General features: G+C 44.0%; 1 long non-coding RNA gene across 2 annotated transcripts; it reads right to left on the bottom strand.

Moving 5' to 3' along the window:
• Positions 1-7006: 7006 nt before the first annotated feature.
• LOC133040132 (uncharacterized) lies at positions 7007-15011 on the bottom strand. 2 transcript variants are annotated; one of them, XR_009688911.1, is made up of 5 exons: positions 14967-15011; positions 12969-13153; positions 9209-9446; positions 7334-7557; positions 7007-7234 (listed from the first exon to the last, which is right to left on the bottom strand). It is a non-coding gene; the product is annotated as an uncharacterized LOC133040132 (long non-coding RNA). The 2 variants fall into 2 exon arrangements; XR_009688910.1 differs by lacking the exon at positions 14967-15011 and having other exon boundaries at positions 12969-13235.
• Between the last annotated feature and the right edge of the window lie 451 nt (positions 15012-15462).

Below are 15462 nucleotides of genomic sequence, written 5' to 3'. Positions count from 1 at the left end.
AGGAAATGGCAACCCGCTCCAGTACTCTTGCCAAGAAAATTCCATGGATGGAGGAGCCTGGTGGGCTACAGTCCATGGGGTCGCAGAGAGTCGGACATGACTGAGCGACTTCACTTTTGGCCATATAAACTATTTCTAGTAATTATATATTTTTATTTATGAATTAAAAAATGCCATTTCTCATACCAAAAAAAAAAAAACCTAAAGAAATCTGAATATAAAGCTTAGAACTCAGTTGATAATAAAGTGTCAAGAGTGATTGATTAATTGTAACATATGTACCACGCTATATAAGATGTGAACAATAGGGGAGGCTATGCAGGACTATGGGAGCTGCCTATATTATTTTCCCAATTTTTCTCAATTTTTCCATACATCTAAAAAAGCTTCGGAACTAAAGTCTAACAAAGAACTAAAGCTGTTTGCTTGTTTGTTTTAAAGCCCAAAATCTTTGTTTTTGTTTTTTGGCCATGCTGCCCGGCTTCTGGGATCTTAGTTCCCTGACTAGGGATTGAATCCAGGCCACAGCAGTGACAGACCAAGTCCTAACCAGTGGACCACCAGGGAAATCCCCTCCTTTTAAAAGTGGGCATTGTGTTGGCCACTCACATCATGCCAGACACTGCCTTACACGAACCCTCACCTAATTCTCCAAACAGCCTTCAGTCCAACCGTGGGGTGAGTGGTAACGGTTTGCTCATTTGAAGATGAAGAAAAGGAGTTTGGAGAGGTTAAGGAACTTTTCTAAGTGCCAAATTCAAGATTGTTTGCTTTCAAAACCTTTGCCATTTTGTAATTGTTCCTTAAAATGAGAATGGTTGCTTTTTTCTTGTAAAAATAATACATGCTCACACTTTTTATAGAAAAAAAAAAACACTAGATTTTGGTAAATGATGCCATCTTGTATCAGACCGATCTTTTTCTTCCATTTTTTTTTTTAAACACAGTCAATTCTTGATTAGCCTTTTTAAAATCATTTCTTCTGCACTCCTCCACACCCCCCAGCTCACTGTGTCAGACCTGGGCCCAGAGCAGCACGAATTCCATGGTTGCCCTCCGGGAATTTGGAGTCTAATGGGTTCAGACACCTTCCTGAATCATAACACACACAGTTCACCACACATGAAGGTGGGAGATTTCTGAGCACTGATCAGGTCAAGACTAGAGACTTGGATTCCACACTGGAATGGGGCCTTGGGCGAACCAGGGCTGCCTGGCAGGCCACAGTGAGAAGAATGCCAGGGACCCAACTGTGCCCTTGGGCAAGCCCTTGAGCTCTGTGAGCCTGCTTCTTCATGTGCGTGAGACAGTCAACTCACCAGCCTCCTTTAGTTCCCAGAGTAGTTATGAGGCTAGCTGATAGAATATGTGAGAAAAGGCTTGAAAACAGTAAAGAGCAACCTTTAAGTTGGTTTTTCTTTTACCCTTACCCACCCAGCATAGATATGGGTCATTTAGCCCAGCAGGCATGAACCTGAGTCCAGAGCCAGCCCTCCAGGGCCCAGCCCCTGGACACTGGGGGGTGTCCAGCAAAACAAAGAGACCTTCCTCTTCTGTGTCCTGACAAGTGTTCACTGGTAGGGGAGGCTACACCCCAGCTTTCCCTCTGAGCACCAGCCCCTACATCTGTGGACCCGCAAAGCCTTTCAGAAGGCAAGGGAGTCAATGCAGCAGGCAAATGGCACAGTTCCTGGCATGCGGAATAATGGTATTTGCCTTACCCTCCTCCCTTCTCCCCCCCTGACCCCACCGAAAAGGTAGGATTGGCCCCAAGGGGCAAGGCGAAGCCCAGGCAATGTTCCCTCCAGCTGCTGGCCTTGGTGCTCCCAAGGGTATTCCAGAGACTGGTGACCTCCTGGCTGGCCCTTGGGCTGGCCCTGCCTCCCCATCGACAGGAACTCCTCAAGGTCAGGACTGTGTAGGAAGGCTGATGCTCATGGCAGCCAAGGAGGATGAAGAGTATGGGCAACTCTTCTGTTGATAATTTGATATAGATGATACGCAATGGTGGATACATGTCATTATACATTTGTCAAAACCCATAGAATGTACAACACGAAAACTGAACAGTAATGTGAATTATGGACCTTGGTTAACAACAATGCATTAATGTTGGCTCATCAACTGTAGCAAATGGTGTTGTTTAGTTGCTCAGTCGTGTCCAACTCTTTGTGACCCCATGGACTGCAGCATGCCAAGCTTCCCTGTCCTTCACTATCTCCCAGAGTTTGCTCAAACTCATGTCCATTGAGTCGGTGGTGCCATCCAACCATCTCTTCCTCTACCAGAGGTCAGTAACCGTGGAGCTGGGGGAGAGAGGGCTAAGGGGTATATGAGAACTACCTGGACTTTCTGCTCAATTTTGCTGTAAACTAAAACCTCCCTTTAAAAATAAAGTTTATTAATAAAAAAAAATACTACTGCCTCTAAAGTCACTCTGTACAAAAAGTAATAGGATACAGTACAACAAGAAACAAACTTTTCAAATAAATTTTGAGCCAATTGATAGAGATTCACCTGCACAGCTCCCTCTATGAAGTTAGTCAAAAACCACGACAACAGTGGGGAACTCAGCACATTAAGGAAAATGTTAACTAACAAAAACATGAATTCATTCTAACTCTTCTAACCTCAATGAGAAACAAATACATGCTCTAAAGTAGAAGACAGATCTTCAAGAGAACTAAACTGAATGTGATCATGTAAACACCTTGACAATGTATATTCTCTAAATTTTCATAATGCAAAGAAACAGTGAATTAAGCTGATAAATCTGAGTAAAGCGTATATGGGAATTTCTTGTACCTCACCTGTAATTTCTCTGTGAGTTTGGAATTGTCAAAGTAAATTACATCAAACTGAAATTATATCAAAGTTTAAAATTACCCACAAAGTACTCATAGCAGCTGAAATGACTTTGTTAGTCACACTCAAGATAAGGGGAAGGGCGCACACAGAGCTGAAGGTGAAGCAGGGTGACCAGAAGGGGCAGGTTGCAGCCCATCAAGACGGGCTCACCCTCCAAGTTATCCCAGAGCCCAGCTCTGGGTAGAGACAATAAATATGAGGGCCTGCCCTTACAGAGGCACCCTCTCTAAAAGATGCTTCTCTGGGAGGGAAACAAACTCCCAGGTAAGCAAGGATGGGGGAAAAAGAAGATGACATTGCTTTAAGGCAGTGGTCCCCAACCTTTCGGCCATCAGGGTTGGTTTTGTAGAAGACAATTTTTCCGTGGACCAGGGTAGGAGGATGGTTTCAGGATGATTCAAGCTCATTACATTTATTGTGCATTTTATTTCTATTATTATTACATCAACTCCACCTCAGATCATCAGGCATTAGATTCCAAAGGTTGAGGACCCCTGCTCTAAAGGATGGGAAGTTCTGGGTCTAAAGGGATTCCATTCCCGGAGATGTGGAAGTAGGCTCAGATCAATTCTAACCCCCTGAGCAGTGGTGAGCAGAAGGGCAGCGTGGGTTCCTTCACCTGGCAAACAATTCCTAGCCCTTCATATCTGCTAGTCACTGCTAGCCAGGCACTGGGGGAAGCAGCCACGAACAGAACAGACATGAACCTGCCCTCCCTGAACAGTCTAGGGAGGACACAGATGGGAAAGGCTCTCTGATAAGGTGGTGACAGAGCTATAAAGGGCAGGGAAGCAGAGGCATTGCTTCTTGTTGTTTGAACAAAATAAATTATCAGCCTTAACTTCAGTTTTGGCAACTGGACAAAAATCTTTTCTGTCTATAGAGGAAGGGAGACCTCTCCCTCAGTTTTTTCTAGAATGCAAAGGTAATCGCTGGAGCATTTTTCAAAAAGGATCCCAGGGTTTTCAGGAACTGAGACACCAATTCCTCTATGCCTTCCCCCAACTTTCCCATCACAATTCCCGAACTTGACTGTTAGAAAAGCTGTCAAGTTGGGCTATGATGACCAGGATCAAAGCCCCAAGGTAGGAAGAGGTTATCAAGGACTCTGAAATAAAATCTTTTGTAATCTAGCCTAGTGATCTCCATTCAGTACTCTAGACTCCACTACATGCTTTGTGTTAGCATGGTTACCATGGCAACAGGTACTGCCTAAATGAGGACCCAGACCCCACCTGTAGCGCATCTCTGCAGTAATGGGCTAGCAATGTGTCCCTAAGACTACACAGGCCAGGTTTAAGTGGCCATAGCTTACAATCGCAAGAAGCAACTGCTTTGGGGTGACAACTAGTGAGACCCTAGCCCCCTATCTCCTTGGTTTGTGGAGGCAGAACAGATCCTACCAATGGAGTTAGAAAGCCACCGGGGTGTTTGGGCATTTCAGGAATGGGGAGGCTGCAGGAGGAGGAGAAACTAGACAGGTAGAAGCATGAAATGGCAAGAAAATAAGATACTTGTAGTGCTGTGTTCATCCTGAACTGAACAAATCATGTCACAATTCTATTTTGAAATCACATCCAGATTACTCAGTGTCATGGGCTACTTTACCCCTTCAGAATTAGACAACCGATGTTGATACAAGGCTGTGATTATGTTAGGAAATTGGGTGTGGCAGAGCCTGTCTGAGGACACTGCTCCCTTTCTTTTTAATTTTTCAGATGAAATTAACTTTATTTTTTAAACAGCTTTATTGAGGCATAACTGATATACAAAAACTGCACATATTTAATGTGTAAAACTTAATGAATTTAGACATTTTCAAACACTGGTGATACCATCACCACAATCCATTACCCCTGAAAACTTCCTTGAGTTGTTTTGGCTTTGTTTTTGGTTTTTGTGGTTAAGAACACTTACAGTGAGATTACCATCTTAACAAACATTTGAGTGCATGATGTTGTTGTTGCTCAGTCACTAAGTCGTGTCCAACTCTTTGTGATCCCATGACTGCTGCACACCAGGCTTCGCTGTCCTTCATTATCTCCTGGAGTTTGCTCAGATTCGTGTCCATTGGGTCGGTGATGCTATCTAAGCATCTCATCCTCTGCTGCCCTCTTCTCCTTTTATCCTTCCCACCATCAGGGTCTTTTTCAATGAGTCAGCTCTTTGCATCTGGTGGCCAAAGTATTGGAGTTTCAGTACCAGTACTTCCAATGAATATTCAGGGTTGATTTCTTTTGAATCAACTGATTTTAACTCCTTGGAGTCCAAGGGACTCTCAAGAGTCGTCTCCATCACCACAGTCCGAAAGCATAAATTCTCTGGTGTTTAGCCTTCTTTATGGTCCAACTCTCACGTCCATACATGACTACCGGAAAAACCATAGCTTTGACTACATGGACCTTTGACTATATCACCAAAGTGATGTCTCTGCTTTTTAATATGCTATCTAGGTTTGTCATAGCTTTCCTTCTAAGGAGCAAGCATCTTTTAATTTCATGGCTACAGTCACTGTCCACAGTAATTTTGGAGCCCAAGAAAATGAAATCTGCCACTGATTGTACTTTTCCCTTTCTATTTGCCATGGATTAATGAGACCAAATGCCATATTCTTAGTTTTTTGAATGTTGAGTTTCAAGCCAGTTTTTCACTCTCCTCTTTCATCCTCATTAAGAGGCTTTTTAGTTCCTCTTTAGTTTCTACTTTCTGCCTTTAGAGTGGTATCATCTGCATATCTGAGGTTGTTGATATTTCTCCCAGGAATCTTGCTTGATTCCAGCTTGTGATTCAGTGCATGATGCCGTATCTTTAACCATAGGCACTATGTAGTCACTGAGGCTGAAACTCCAATACTTTGGCCACCTGATGCGAAGAACTGGCTCATTGGAAAAGACCCTGATGCTGGGAAAGATTGAAGGCAGGAGGAGAACGGGACAACAGAGAATGAGTTGGTTGGATGGCGTCACCGACTCAATGGACATGAGTTTGAGCAAACCCCAGGAGTTGGCAATGGACAGGGAGACCTGGCATGCTGCAGTCCATGGGGTTGCAAAGAGTGGGACACGACTGAGTGACTGATCTGAACTGACCGTGTGGTACAGCAGATCTCTAGGTCTTTTTCATCTCACAGGACTGTAACTTTATACCACTGAACAGTAGCAGTTACTGCTGCCTAGGAGGATACAGCTCAAACGGGTGAGACTGCTTGAAGAACTCCAGAAGAGTGCTTCTTTTTTGTTCTTGTTCCCCTGCTTACTACTGCATTCCATATCATTTTGAGACATACAAAAGACTATACATAGCATATAAGTTCATTATAAGGCAAAACAAAGCAGCAAATAGCTGTGACTCTATAGGAAGCCTTTAGTACCCCCAGACAGAAACCAAGTGATTGGTAAAGTACACCAGAAAGCAGAGAAGGAAGAAACTAAATAACCTTTTTGTTTGCTGAAAAATGTAGTTCTCTGAGCGTCGCCAGACACACTAGTAGAGCAGCCAAGTATGCTTTAAGAATGACTGTTACTAGCCAAGACATGTCCATGGACAGAAGAGTGGATAAAGAAGATGTGGTATGTGCATACAATGGAATACGTCTCAACCATAAAAACGAATGAAATAATGTCATTTGCAGCAACATGGATGGAACTAGAGATTTTCATATTAAGTGAAGTAAGTCAGAAAAAGAATGACAAATACCATACTGTATCACTTCTATGTGAAGTTTAAAAGATGACAGGAATGAACCTACCTGTGAAACAGAAACAGACTCACAGGGGAATAGACTTGTGGTTGCCAGGCGGGGTGGGGGGGAGGGTTAGACCGAGACTTTGGGATTAGCAGGTGCAAACTTAAAGACAGAAACAACAAGGCCGCACTATACAGCACAGGGAACTGTATTCAGTATCCTGAGGAAATCCATAATGGGGGCAAAGAGAATATGTGTGTGTGTGTGTGTGTGGCTGAATCACTTACAATAGAATAGCTGTACAATAGAAACTGATAAAACATTGTGAATCAACTATACTTCAATTTAATAAAATAAAATGCCCTTTAATGAAAAAAAAAGTGATTTGCTACTACAAAAAAAAAAAAAAACTCAGTAATTTAAAAAAAATTTTATTTATTATTTTGGCTCCCCTGGATCTTTGTTGCTATACGAGGGCTTTCTCTAGGTTGTGGCAAGCAGGGGTCACTCTCCAGCTGCGGCTTCTCGTGGGCATGCCTTCTCTTGTTGCAGAGTGTGGGCTCTCAGAGCGTGGGCTCTTTAGTTGTGGCACATGGGCTTAGTTGCCCAGCAGTATGTGGAATTTTCCAAGACCAGGAATCAAACCCATGTCCTCCACATTGGCAGGCAGATTCTTAACCACTGGACAGGGAAATCCAAAATCAGTCATTTTAAATAAAGCAAATACTACATTTTGTGCGGTATAGGAGGTCGGGGAGAATGATTTATTAGCTTCTCTACCTCAGACTGAATTTCTTAAGACTCTGAGCCTCTTCCTAGAGGCGGGCAGGCCCACATTGCTTGGATCAGTGGGTTCTGGGAATGAGGCTACAGTGAGGCTCTGACCCAACCTAGAGTGGTTGGTGGAGCCAGTCCGTTGTGAAGAGGGAGTGTGGTTGATGAAAGCTGACATTACAGCCTCAGGGGAGCATGCATTCCAGGCAGGACTGGGAACCTGGCTGAAACTGTAAGAGAAAAATAAGAGATGAAAGAGGTCAAGAGGCTCTGCAAGAACCATATGGGCTTCATGTAGAAAAAGCGTCCGTAACTGTGGTCGAGAAGCAGAGGCCGCAAAAGGTGTACTTGGAGCTGTGAAGAGTTACATGGCCCCAGTGGGATTTCCCATAAACCTGAGAAGATGACTGTTGTTGCTAGACCCGGTACTCCGGAAACTGCTGGAGGAGGCATCAGGGCCCAAGGGTGACCTGTTCGAGTCAGGGGAAAGGGGGACGCCTGTCACAGAAGGTTCTGGGCTGAGGCCCTCCAGATTGACTGGTGTCCCTGAGGCTAGTTCTAGAGGTGGAGGGGGGAAGCTGGCAGTAGTCTCTGGTCCATAGCAGGAGGGAAAAGAGAGACAGACACATCTCATTGGAGAAAGCAGCAAAGGGTCCCATACAGGCCAAGGCACCTGACTGGGACTTTGAATTCCACTCAGGGCATCGGTCGATGGGAAATCCCAAAGCTCTGAAGGCAGGTCTGAGAAGGAGCTTTTTCTGAGAGAACCTCCAAAAACCTTGAGAAAGTGAAAATGGCCATCCTCTCACCTATCTGTGGACAAGATGACTGTTTTCTGGTGACCTAATCCCATTAGGTGAATCTGTCTATAATGTCTCAGAAGCTGAGGCTGACGTACATGGGAGATGAGGCCTTTCAGCCCCACAGGATTCAGCTCACTTATCACCAGGGCCTTTTCCTACCCCAGTGCAGAAACACTAGAGGAAGACAATAAAAACTCAGGCTGGGGAAAGGCAGACATCCAAAAGAAATTCAGCAGAGGTCTCTGCTCCCTCCAGCTGCATCCCCCATCAGAGAACAAGAGAGGAAGGGAGAGGGAGCAAGGGCCACCCCTCCCCAGCCTGGAGAGCCCCAGAACTGGAGAAGTCCACAACCCTGCAGGTGAGAACTGCATGAGTGATGGATCAGCCACAAGTGTCCAAATACAGATGGATTAAAGCCTGAAACAGGAGCTGTTTACCTGTTTTCAGAATAGGGGAAACAGAGAGCTGTCTTGAAGCAGTTCTGCTTTGCTCCGTGGGGCAACCGCTCTGAGAAACCTGCCCTCTGACCCTCCCCCTGCCCCCCACCCCAGGAGGCAGTTAGTCAACATCGCTGCTGGCCCAAATGGGGAAGAGAAACATCCCAGAGATATGAGGCAAGAGAGACATCTGGCCCCAGTCAGATCCACAGGCAGAACAACTTTCCTAAAACCAAATTAGTATGGTGAGCAAAAGGGGAGATCATGCCAGTGACAAAGCAAACACAAGAGCAATGAAATTGGTGGAAACTCCTCCAAACCCAACCTTCCCATGTGCTTTGGGTGACAGTGTCCTCTATAGAGGCCTTTATAGAGGGCTTCCCAGCAGCTTGCTAGAAATGCATCATCCACAGAATTGTGCAGACTGGCCTTCAACATCAGCTTTTATAACAAATAGAAGCAAACACAAAAGAGACTACTGTTATTTATGAGAGCAGAAATGATCCTCAGACTCCCCACTGGCCTTAGTGAGCCCCAGGCTCAAGAAGGAGATACCAGACACCCTCTTACTAGGAGATGTGGAAACTTGAGCAGTTAACATGGAAAATAAAAACACATAGCTGTAAATGATCAAATCATACTTATTGCATTTGGAAGTTCCTTGGAAGATTCCCATCTGCCTTGTGGATCAATTGATTTTCCTGGAATTGGAGCCAGTTGCTTTTTGAAACAGTAGCTGGAACTGTGTCAGAAGTCTGGTTAATGGGGCAGATGTAATGTTGACTGTCAACCGTCTATGCTGGAATTGGCTGAGTTTGAAGGATTTGTACTGGATACCTCCAAACCCTTCAATAGCATGGAATAGTTGGCAGAATATTTCTGGAGTAAAAAGAAGGCAGATAAAGCATTTTTAAAAATATATTGAAAAGGAAATTCTCTGTGAGATCCAGAATAGGTAACTGAGGAGGGGAATACATCAAAAATGATTTCTGAGGTCCCTACCTCAGACTGCAAATTTCTAAATTTCTGACCCTTTTCCTAGAGGAGGGGACTCAGTATTAATACCTGATGACCTCTGGAGTCCCAGAGTATAGCACCCTCTATTCTGCTCCAAGCCTGGGTGTTCCAGATGCAGGCTGCAGAAAAAGCCACTCAGCCTACAGAGAAAACTAAGAAACACCAGCTAATCAGTGTGTTTTCCAGTAATGGCATTAATAGCCTCAAGGGAAGAACTAAGTCCAGCTTGGCTGGACACATTCCTGAAAAAATATACAAGAGTAGCAGTTATTCAGAAGGAGAAACAGAGGAGGTAATGAAATGCAGTGACAAGAGTGCCCCGTGGGGTATTAGTTTGATCCACAAGCTCAATGTCTCCAGATCTCCCATTACTTCTCATTTAGTTTTTCTTATCTTATAGCATTGGCTAGGGCCCTGCAATACTAATATTAGATGGAAGTGGTAATGGAGGCATCCTTGTGTTTTTCCTGTTATTGAAAATTAATGTCTGTGGAAACAACCTGAATGTCCATCAGAAGGTGAATGGATAAAGAAGGTGTGGTACATATTTTATATATATATATATATATATATATATATATATATATATATATATATATATATATATATATATGTGTGTGTGTGATGGAATATTACTTGGCTGTAAAAAAGAATGGAATGGTGCCATTTGCATCAACATGGAGGGATCTAGAGATTATCATACTAACTGAAGTATATCAGACAGAGGAAGACAAATATCATATGATATTACTTATCTATGGACTCTTTAAAAATGATACTAATAAATTTATTTATGAAACAGAAATAGACACACAGACATAGGAAGCAAACTCATGGTTACCAAAGTGGAAGTAGAGGGGAAGGATCAATTGGAAGTTTGGGGTTAACATATACACACAACTATATATGGAGTAGATGACCAATGAGGACTCACTGTATAGCACACAGGAACTATATTCAATATTTTGTGATATCCAGTGGGGAAAAGGAATCTGAAAAATAATATGTATGTATGTATAACTGAATCGCTGTGCTATATACCTGAAACCAACATACCATTGTAAACTAACTATACTTCAAAAAAAATAAATGTCTAATATTTTTCCATTAAGTATGACATTTATGATGGGGTCTTAATGAATTACATTATAGTGGAGAGTTCTAGGACCAAAGCAGGAAAAAAATCCAGAGCATTTTATTTGTGCTTGATATTTTGCTCTAGAAAGCATAGAATGGAAATGTGCCTTAACAAAACAAGATGCTGAGCAAGCTGAACTGATTGGAGCCCTTGCCGGGTTAAGCTGATGAAGAATCTCTGACTCTGGATGCAGGATATAGTTCTATGCTTTCTGCTGCTAATGAGGTCCCTTCAGGAGGAAGAAGAAATTTCTGCCTACTGAAAGAGCAATGAGTACAAATCATTTGAAAGAGTTGCTAAAGGTCTATGCCCTGACCTAAGCAGCCAGTTCAGACCATGATTTTGCAAACAAGAGAATTATTCACATAGAAATTTCCACCACTCCTAAAACTGGAAGGAAGACTCCCCAACCCAAAAAGAGGGACAGTCCCTAAGAGTTCATGGAACTCAAAATGTTAATCCCCAGTTGTACAGTCATTGTCTGGTGGATTGCTCATACGAGGAAAAAAAAATAACCACAGTAACTCAGGCCCAAGTGAGGGTGAGGACTTGGAGATAGAAGAAAGAAGTCCAAGAGAGAAAGTTCGTTCTGGTAACTACAGGGGGCAAGGACAAAGAGACCAAAAAGACCAGAAGAGGAATGGCAGGCCCTCTGCAAACACAGGCTGGAAATCAACTAGAAGAAAATCACTCTCATGTCTGAACCAGGGTTTCCTGCCTGGAGACAACCACAGATCTAATCCTAGCTTTGCCATTTGCCAGATTAATAAATTTTGTTGAGTTTCTTAACTTCTCTGAACCTTCTTATGTGCAAAATGGAAATAGCAATTATCAGTATTATAGGGTTGTTATAAGAAATAAAAGAGATAAGCTATCACAAAGTCTAGTGCTTAAAAGCAAAATTATCAACAAATATAGTGAGCCTGTGTCAAAATTCTTGTTTTAATTCATTAATGAGAGAATCAGCAAAGAAGATTTTTAAAAGCTGGTTTGAAGAATATTTGAGAATATATAAAGACATTCAAGAAAGGAATGACTAACTAAGATTCTTAAATATGACTCAACTTTTAATAGGGAGATAAAAATTAAAGCAACAACCTCAAATGTGATTGTCTTGATTTTATTTTTATGATGACTGTATCTACAACAGTTCCTGTTTCCAAAGCTAAACACTGGAATAATACTGAATTGTCACTTAATTTAAGATAAGTAATTGCTTCTAATGACTATCTTGTTTCAGTGTTGTGTATATATTTGAGTTTTTCTCTTTTGCATAATATTATCTCAACAAATGTAGACAGTTTATATGGGGCTTCCCAGGTGGCACTAGTGGTAAAGAACCCGCCTGCCAATGAAGGAGACGTAAGAGACACAGGTTCGATCCCTGGGTCAGGAAGATCCCCTGGAGGAGGGCATGGCAACCCACTCCAGTATTCTTACCTGGAGAATCCCATGGACAGAGGAGCCTGGTGGGCTACAATCCTTGGAGTCACAAAGAATCGGACATGACTGAGCGACTAAGCGCACGTGTGTGCGCACACACACACACACACACACACACAGTTCATATGCTGCCTTTTTCAGTTCAACTTTTCATGGCCTCAGAGTTGGCTATGGAGTATGTCTCATGTGGAAATACATAGGGGTTTAACATCTCTGCCAAGCTATAGAGTCATATTACAAGCAGATGTAAACTGTCTACTGCTTTATCCATTGTGATCTGTTAACCAAACATACTGTGCTGACCATGTTACACTTCCCAAAGTGCCAGATGATGGAAGGTTAACAAGCAGCAAGGACTTGCTTCTACTCAGGCAAACTCTATCCTGAGATCAAAGATTTAAGCAATCACCATTTTGTCTTTCTCCAGGTTTGAGATTATTATTTTTTTTTCCTTTCACACTGCCTTCCAGAAGGATAGTGCCTTCCAGAAGGATGTCACCTTCCCTCCCCTTCTGGACTTCCCTTGTGGCTCAATGGTAAAGAGCCCACCTGCCAATGCAGGAGACGAGGGTTCTATCCCTGGGTTGGGAAGATCCCCTAGAGAAGGGAATGGCTACCCACTACAGTATTCTTGCCTGGAGAATTCCATGAACAGAGAAGCCTGGTGGGCTACAGTCCATAGGGTCACAGAGAGGCGACACAATTGAGCAAATAACACCTTTTTTCCCTTCTCAGCCCATCTGAATTTAGGCTGAATTCCATAGGTCAGGAGGCCAGAATCTAGGCTGATATCTGGACCCTACCAGAATCACTGTGGCTCCCAAGTGGAAGGATGTATAAGAAAGTCTTCTCCACTGGAATAAGCTGTGTGTTCAGCTCCTAGACACCAGTTGCCCAATTCCAGATACTCCCCGTGCTCTTTAATAATTCTGTCACAACTGCAAGGCACTTGGCTGAAGTCAGGAGTCTTGGATCTTGGGTGGAGAACCTGGGTGGAGAAGTGGGATTTCAGACAGGTTATCCTTTAAGGCCGGATCTGCCTCAATTGGTGAGCCAAGTTCTCCTTTGTGGGTTCAAAATGACATGAGGCTTCCTACTAAGTCACTTATTTCTCAACTTTCCACCACCTTGTTCTTCTTTTGTTGCTGGGGCAACAGGAAACTGAAACATCTTGCTCTGGGCTACAAGCCCTGTCTGACTCTGCCCAGTAGGTCCTGTAATGGGCATAGCCTTGTTTGTACATTACAATCTGCAAGCCTGCTTCCTCCACAGACCTTCCAAAGATGGCCTCACTCATCTCCACCTCATTCTTCAAGTAGCCAGTGCCAACTGGTCTACCTCCCACATTCAACCATGAGCTTGGGTATCAACCATCTGACATCTCAGAGTCAATGCAGTTCTTCACAATCCCTGGCCCATCACTTATGGTGAAACTCCAGAGAGCATTCTGGGCTGCCTTCCCCATGGTCCTCTGAGAGGACTCAGAGAAAGTGGACTCATTGGACTTTCAACCAGCAGAACACAGTTAACAACAGTAAATCCCCCACCATCACCCCACCCAAAAGAATCCATTAACAACAAGTCTAACTGCATTTTCAAGGAGAGTGAAAGGCACTGGGATATGTTGCCCCTCACCCCCACTCAAACACATACAAATATCCACACAAATACACACACACACACACACATACACACCACCACCACCAATGTGTATAACTGAGAGGCAGAATGGGGCTGCCCTCCCCTTTTGTGCATTCACCCATTATGTTCCCTAAATATTGAGAGAGGCCTGGGATGCTTCTTGGTGAACCATGACAACCTTTCCCGTCTTTTTTGGCCTGGGCCACATTTGGACCAGCAGCTCACGTTTAAAGGTGCCTCTCAGAACTGCAATGAGAGCCTCGTCGATGTAGAAGAGTGTGTTCACACTCCTGAGTTAGGTGAGAGTCAGACACGACTGACCGACTGAGCACACACGCACTTGGCTTTGGGGAATAGATAAAGAGATCCTCCAGGAAAACTGAGAAGGAAGAACTTTTGTCCCTAACCTTCCCACGCCTGCCCAGAGGGAGCCCACCTCCATATTTAATGACTAGATCCCCCATCCCATTCTATGTCCCAGTCTCAGTTCTCTGCTGACTGCCAACCGTTTTCACTAATACATTAGCTGATAATAAAACTAGCTGGTAATTAAAGCCTTGCTCTGTGAATAAGGGTTTTAAGCTGTAATCTTTCCCTATTCATTTGCATTTCTGCATGAGTAAACTACCACAAAGGAAAAGCCCAGTGATCTGGGGTGAGTAATCTTCAGCACTGGGACCCAGTTCATCTGAGTGGCATTTTGTTGGGTGAGGGAGAAACTTGCTTCTCCTGAAATCTGGGGGAGTGGCAGGCAAGGGGGAGGGATTGGCCAACTCCTTTTCTGCCCCTGGGGCTGAAACACTTCTGCCTTCACCAAGGGTCCCCTCCTTCCCCCACCTCCACCCCCACAGAGTTGGGTTCCTCTACAGCCCAGGCTCCTGGAATTAGAGGCACACAATCCTCCCAGAGAGGGTGGGAGGCTCCCTGCGGTTTATGCAGTGGTTCAGTGCCTAATGCGCATGGAGGGGCCCCAAGCCAGCGTCCATCTCTGGGGACACAGTGCCCCCACCCCAGCTTCACAGAGCAGAAGAGCTGTGAAGGGGCTGGGGCAGCAGCAGAGAAACTAATTTAGCCCTTAGCAGCACAAGCTCCCCACCCCCTACCGACCCCACCGAGTCTAGCCACAAACAAAACAACAATAATGGAAATACACACTCTACCTTCCATTACTAAAAATCCAGAAGTCAGAACAAATGTTCTTAACATTTGAGGGGTGTTTGCATCCTTTTTCAATGATGAAAGACTCAGAGGAATGAGCATATGCACATACAATCAGAATGGTGTACTCAACGTCAGTTCTGTTCCAGAGATGTACCATGCGTGTGTGCTTGCTCAGTCATTTCAGTTGTATCTGATTCTTTGTGACCCTATGGACTGTAGCTCCTCTGTCCATGGGGATTCTCCAGGAAAGAATACTGGAATGGGTTGCCATGCTCTCCTCCAGGGGATCTTCCCGACTGCGTCTCTTACATCTCCTGCATTAGCAGGCACGTTTTTTACCACTAGCGCCACCTAGGAAGCCCCAAGATGTACCATAGGCCAAGTCAAAATCCCTGGTATAGAGAGTCTGGTGACAGCTCCCAACCCCGTTCTGCATACCTCACCTAACATCACCACCCCTCCTGCTAAGTGAGGACAATGGTAAATGTCCCAAAA

Source organism: Dama dama, chromosome 20, assembly GCF_033118175.1.
Source record: "Dama dama isolate Ldn47 chromosome 20, ASM3311817v1, whole genome shotgun sequence".
Taxonomy (NCBI): Eukaryota; Metazoa; Chordata; class Mammalia; order Artiodactyla; family Cervidae; genus Dama; species Dama dama.
Note: the sequence above shows the minus strand (reverse complement) of the source record. Positions and strands in the feature narration are given on the sequence as shown.